At 44.8% G+C, this 6431-nt stretch overlaps 1 pseudogene; it reads right to left on the reverse strand.

Annotated features, from left to right (window-relative positions):
- Window positions 1-4687: 4687 nt before the first annotated feature.
- The window catches only part of LOC102866335, a 4557-nt pseudogene continuing 2813 nt past the window's right edge, over window positions 4688-6431 (reverse strand).

Here is a 6431-nt window from a genome sequence, read left to right on the forward strand (position 1 = left end):
TCTGACTCCAGCTCTCTGCACATTTCATTATAGTATCTTGCTTTGTTGTCCCAAGCTGCCTTTTCAAATTTTCTGTTCCACTAGGAGTAACTATTGCTTGAAGAAGGATATGATGCTGGGAAGGGTAGGGGGTCAGCAAAGGAGAGGAAACCCCTCAATCAGGTGGATTGACAGAATGACTGCAGCTATGGGCTGTTGTGTGTCAGGAAGTGTGAGGATGGCTCAGGATAGAACAGGGTTCAACTCTTTTGTTCATAGGATCACTATGAGTCATACACGACTCAATGGCACCTAACAACAACATGGTCCATTCACTTTCCTTTGGAGTCGCTGTGTAAAGGACTTCCTTAGAATTTCTTATAGACTTGGTCTTATATTCACAGATTCCTTAAGTTTTTGCTTTTCTGGAAATTACCTAATTTCTACTTTATATTTGATTGGCATCTTTGCTGGGTACAAGATCCTTGGCTGACAGTTGTTTTCTTTCACCCTTCTGTATATGCCGTCCCATTTTCTTCTTGCTCAATGATTTCTTCTGAGAAATCAAAGCTTAATCTAATAGTTAGTTTCTCATTTGTAGGTAACTTTTTAATTTCTTGTTTCCTTTTAGTCTCAATTCTTTATCTTTGATTTTGGAGGCTTTGACTATGATATGTCTGAATGTTTCTCTTTTGGAGCCTAATATGTTTGGGGTTTGTTGATATTTTTTAATGTAGATTTCCTCAGCATCCATGATACCTGGGAAGTTTTCTTCTCACACCTCTTCTACAATTTTCTCAGTTCTTTCCTTTTCCCTATTGTGTTCTGGAATTTCAATAATACATGTGTTGTTAATTTGATGTAATCCCATGTGATTCTAATGTTTGCTTATTTTTCCTTAAGTCTCCTCTCTGTTTTTTTCATACTAGCATGTTTCAATTGAGATTCTTTTCTTCCACATTGCTGATTTTCTATTCTGTTTTGCTTTTTAGTTCCTCCTGTATGTTGGAAACTTCTGTCATTTCATTATTGATATTCTGGCTGCATTCTCAGGCATTTCTGTTATTTCCAGCACTCTGTTAGGTGTACTCTCTCGGTCATGTGATGATTTTTTAAACAAATTCTTCTACCTCTTTATTTCTAATTTCAACTTTATCTTTTGCAATTTCTTCAGTTCATATTCTTGTGCATCAGTATATTTCTTTTGGCTCCCTGTCTCTAGGGTATTCATTTTATTTATGAATTTCATTATTTCTTGCATCATTTGTACCTTCCTAAGTAGCTGTTGATATAACTCCACATCAATATATTTCTTGAGACTCCCTGTTTCTGGAGTATTCATTGAATCTGCAATATATTCTACTTTTTAGGCGTAGGCTTGTTTTGGTTTATCAAAATACTTGTGGCTGTCTGCCGTTATCTTGACATTATGTGAACATTTTCTTGGTATATGGTAGGCTGTTTATGTCGTGCTTCATAGGGTTTTGATAGGTTTTTTACTTTTATTATCTTTATGAAGCTATTAATTAGATGTAAACTTAAAGTATTCCCTTTCTGAGGGAGGACAACTTGTTCTATCAAAACTCCTTTCTGGTCCTGCGCAGTAGGAAAAGTCATCTTTCCTAAAGTCCTCCAAGTTCTCTCTCTCTCTCTCTTACATGTTTGGACCCCCTTCTCCTAATGTCTCATATTATTCTCTGTAGTTGGCAATATGAGAAGATTTCCCAGCTGATGCAATGTCTTTCTAGAAAAGACACAAGCAGCTCCCTCTCAGCATCTCATTGTCATATGCAACCTAGGAAGAGTCTCTCACCTGAGTACTGCCTGCCTTTTCTAAAGTCTGCTATGGTCCTTGCTGGTCAGTGGCTATTTACTTTTTAATTTTTTTTATTGATTATGGTGCTGTTCTTGTTGTTATGTGCTGTCGGGTCACCTGCAACTCATAGCGACCTAGTACAACAGCCCTAAACTCTGCCCTACCCTTTTCTTCCTCCTCTGTCTTTGCTTGACCTTTTGCACTCTTCCTGGATGATATTCTTGATATCTTCCCATAACTCATCTGGTCTTCACTCATGAGTGTTCAAGGCCTCAAACCTGTTTCTGAGATGGTTCTAAAATGCAGGTGGGATAGACTCAAGGTCACATTTTGGTTCCTGTGGGCTTGATTTCACTTTCCTTATCTTCAGCTTAAACTTGCATATGAGTGCACAATCAGCATCACGCCTTGTTTTCACAGCTGATATTGAGCTTCTCCAGAGGTTCTTTCCACAGATGTAATCTGTCTGATTCCTATGCATGCTATCAGGTGAAATACATGGGTATAACCTGCATTTATGTTTCTTGTAAAATGTATTTACAAGGGATAAATTGTTGATTGTGCAAAATTCTATCATCCTATCTCCAGCTTCATTTCTGTCACCAAGTCCATGCTTTCTAACTACTGATCCTTCTGTTTCCAACTTTTGCATTGTAGTCACCCATCACTATTAATGCATCTTTTTTTATTAGAAACTCAGCACCTCAATAGCTTTATTTCTTATTCAAGGAATGACCAGATGGTTTTATTGCATTTCTTTGTGTGTAAGCACATTAAAAGGAAAAAACAAACAAACAACAAAACCAACCAACAAAAACCAAAACCCATAACAACAACAACAACAAAAAAGAACATCAACTGTAGTTATAAAACTCCTTCATTAGGGTAGGGGCTTACTGAAAACAGAGACAGTTAAAATTCCACGGATGAAAAGGAACAAAGGACCACCTCCCACTCCACTTCCTATCCTTACTGTTCATGGGTACGTTCTGATATACAAATAATACAAAAATACCTGTTACTGGCTTCCGAATCCAGCTCTAGCTATGCACACTACAGCCCAGATGCTGTAGCATCTGTGAGCAGAGATTAGCATAACCACTTTCACAGGAACAATCATTGTCACTAGTGAGTCAATTTCAACTCATGGTAAACCCCATGTGTGCAGAGTATACAGTGCTTCCTTCTGGAAGCAGATCACCAGACCTGTCTTTGAAGGTACTTAGGGGGAGAGGGTGTTTTTGAACTGCAAACCATTAAGCTAGCAGTCAAACGCTTAACAGTTTGTGCCACAAAGGAAACTCTCCCATCCCTGACAATAAGACCATGTATTTGCCTTTTTACCTAATGAGATGAGGTGGCTTGGCTGCTTAACGCTTTATTATAAATGGTCATTCTCAGTTCAGAGCCATAAGCTCCAAACTTTAAAAGCTAATATTTAACATACTTCTGTGCAGAGTCTGAACAAGTTGTTCTTTTAAGATCTATCTATATGTGAGTCAGAGTTGACAACAGTAGCTCCAAATAGACAGGAATCCTAGAGGGCGGTGAGTTTACATTAAAGAGGGAGCAACAACTCAGGGAAAGAGGGCAAAAATGGTCATACAACTTGAAGAATGTAATCAACATACTTAAATTTTATATATAGACACAGTTGAATGCTTTGCTGTATATATTCTCAACAACATAAAATAATAATAAAAAATTTCTTCTGTGCAGAAGACATTCATTGACCCTAAAAGGGCTAAAATCCTGGGCTCCTATTAAGTACGGGTAAGCTAAGTTATATTTCTGTTGACTCATTGAGAACCAGGGATAACAGTGACTTCTCAGGATGACTTGGCAAGCTAACTTAGTACTTTATGTAAAATTTGACTCCCACGAAAGGGTCCCTTTCCCTCTTTGGAGAGATCTGATCAGCTCACTCTGCCCAAGAGCCCCTCAGTGGAGCCTGAGCTCTTTATTTTTAGGACAGAGTGAGAGGTAGAACTTAAGTGTCTTTTAAATGAAGACAGCTCAATTTCCATTCCATAAGCATTTACCAAGGACTTCTAGGGTACAGAGAAAAGGCATTTTGGGGAGGGTGTGTGACATAAAGTTTAAAACGTGGGATTTCATCCTTGAGGAGTGCATGATCCTCATGAACTGGTCATCAGGACAAGTCAAAAAATTTGACCTGGTTTCCGCTGCACGACTGGCTCTAGAGCCCACAACCTACCTCCCACAAATGTCACCTGATAACCATGGGATCCGTGGGGATGAGGCATACATTCAGTACCCCCTGGGACCCAAAAGAACCGATCCCAACCTGGAGCTCAAACCCTCTTGTCTCCACCTTGTATTCCTGCCTTCCTTCTAGCCCAGCACCCAGGAGGCAACTTCTCACTGTCAAATATAAACTGTAGCCACTGTCAGAACATCAACATCTGGGGGATTCAGACATGAGTTAATAGGAGATAGGGTATCAAGAGATGGTTGGCTAAGCACAAACACCAGGGGGATTGCTGTGATGGGGACGCTCACGCCACCTCATGAGTTGTGTACTCAGTGAAGTCTGTCAGACACAGTTAACACCTAACACCAGGCTGACTCAGTCACTGAGAAACAAAGCAGATGATGGTGTCTTTCCCTGCTTTTTGGCACAAGGGGCAGAACAAATACTCATCTGGCCACTTTCTTATTACTTGGGGAACTAATGTAGCATCAGGCAAAAGGTGGACACTACCTGAAAGCAAAGGGCACGGGGGTGGGGGGTGGGGGGGGGAGGGTCGTCTCCATCCCTGGGGAGGTGTGTCACAGGGAAGAGGGCTACTTAGTACTACTGTGAGTGAGACGTGCTGCCAGGGCTGAGGCAGAGGAGGAATGCACCAATGGTAGAGCCACAGGGGCCAGTCAGTAGGAGTTCAAAGCCTGCTTAGAGCGTTGCTTCATGTGCAGCCGTTCATGGTGGATGAGGTCACAGTTCTGCAGGAAACGTTTGACACAGTACCGGCGCTGGAAAGCACTCGTCTTTTCCTTGGTGTGGCTGCTGTTCCTGTGCTGGACCAACTGGTCATGCCCCTGGAAGGGTTTTCCACAGTCACAGCACTTGAAGCTGAACTTGCCCTTGCTCTTCTCCAGCAGGGAGGCGGCCCTGGCTCTTTGTTCTCTGGGGGCTCAGGGGTTTCTGGCTGCAGGTGGATCCGCATGTGGGAGAGCAGGTGGGAGTTGAGGCGGAAGCTCTTCCCGCAGGGCCTGCATGTGTAAGGCTTCTGGGTCTCGTGCATCTCCAGGTGCCCATCCAGGTCCTCGCTGTCGCTGAACACTTCCCCGCACACGGAGCACGCGTGAGGCTGCTCCTGCTCCTTGCGGCTCCGCAGGTGCCTGATAAAGTTCACACTCCAGCGGAAGATCTTTCCACAGTTAGGGCACACATAGGACTTCTTGGAGGAGGTCTGGACAGCCCCTTCCACGTCGGGGAAGCCCACGGAACTGCTCTTGTGGGTGTTGGGGGTGACATGCTGCTTCTCCTCAGAGCCCTGTGGTTCGTCTGGGCAGTGAGAGCTGTTCTGAGAGTCCTTCTTCCCTGAGCTGGACAGGACGATCTCGATGGACACTTCCTCGTTGAGGCCATTCTCTGGGGTCAGCACGCCATCGACTGAGCAACTGTTTTGAGAAAGCACCATCTGCTGGCAGGCCTGGAAATCTGGCACCTGAGGCTCATTTTTTCTTCTCTCTTCAATCTGGAATGGCTGGAGACTCTGAAAATTCAGGTAGGAGACTTGGGGCCCATCTTTCCCTTGGAGGTCCTGCAGCTCTGGAACCTGTGGCTCGCTCTCCTCTCCTTGGAAGAGATCTGGCTGGACAGCTGGGTCGTTCGGAGGCAGCGCGACCCCACAATCCTCCCTGACGATGAATTCTCCATAGAAGCCAGTCTGGGCTGGGTCTAGAAGAGACCAGTCTTCAGAGAAACAGAAGATCATGTCCTTGAATGAAGAAACTCGGTTTGGAGGCAGCTGGAAGGCAGTCACCTGCTGTATGTCTCTCAAATCCTCTTCCTGAACAATGGAAGGATCTTGTGAATCTGAGTCCCCATTGAGCTGCCCTGAGGGTCGGCTCAAGAGTCCAGTGCCTTCTGTCAGGACTGGGTATCCTGGCTCTTTGCAAGATCACCCTGGGGGTCGGTGGGCAGTTGATCCTGCTCCTGGTCTGGATGGCCATCTCCATCGTCGATCACCACAGGGTCTTCACAGTGCTTCAGCCACTGCCAAGGTCTCCTTGGTTCCCGTTCCAGTGTCTCCACCCCAGCTACAGCCTGCTCGCCATTCTTGGGCTCCTGGGCCCGCACCCAACTCTGGATTTCCGAGGCAGAATGGCCAAGAACTGCTCCAGCTCAAGCAGATCCAAGATCTGCTCCTTGGTGTGTCTCTCAGGTCGCAGCCAGCCCCTGCACAAGTCCCAGAGGCGGTGAAGGGCCTCCCGACCTGCTGCCTCCTGGCAGCAGAAGCGGCTAAAGAGGCGGCGGGAGGACTCTGGACTGGGGAGTTCTCCTTGGGAGCTAGGTTTCTCTCCAGGTGGGCTCCTCTTTTTCCTGGGCTCCTCACTTTCCTTTGGAGCTAAGACTGGATAAATTATGCATACTGCATTGAAACAGATG

Source organism: Elephantulus edwardii, unplaced genomic scaffold (genome assembly GCF_000299155.1).
Source record: "Elephantulus edwardii isolate Elephantulus edwardi_28Jun2011 unplaced genomic scaffold, EleEdw1.0 scaffold00566, whole genome shotgun sequence".
Lineage (NCBI taxonomy): Eukaryota > Metazoa > Chordata > Mammalia > Macroscelidea > Macroscelididae > Elephantulus > Elephantulus edwardii.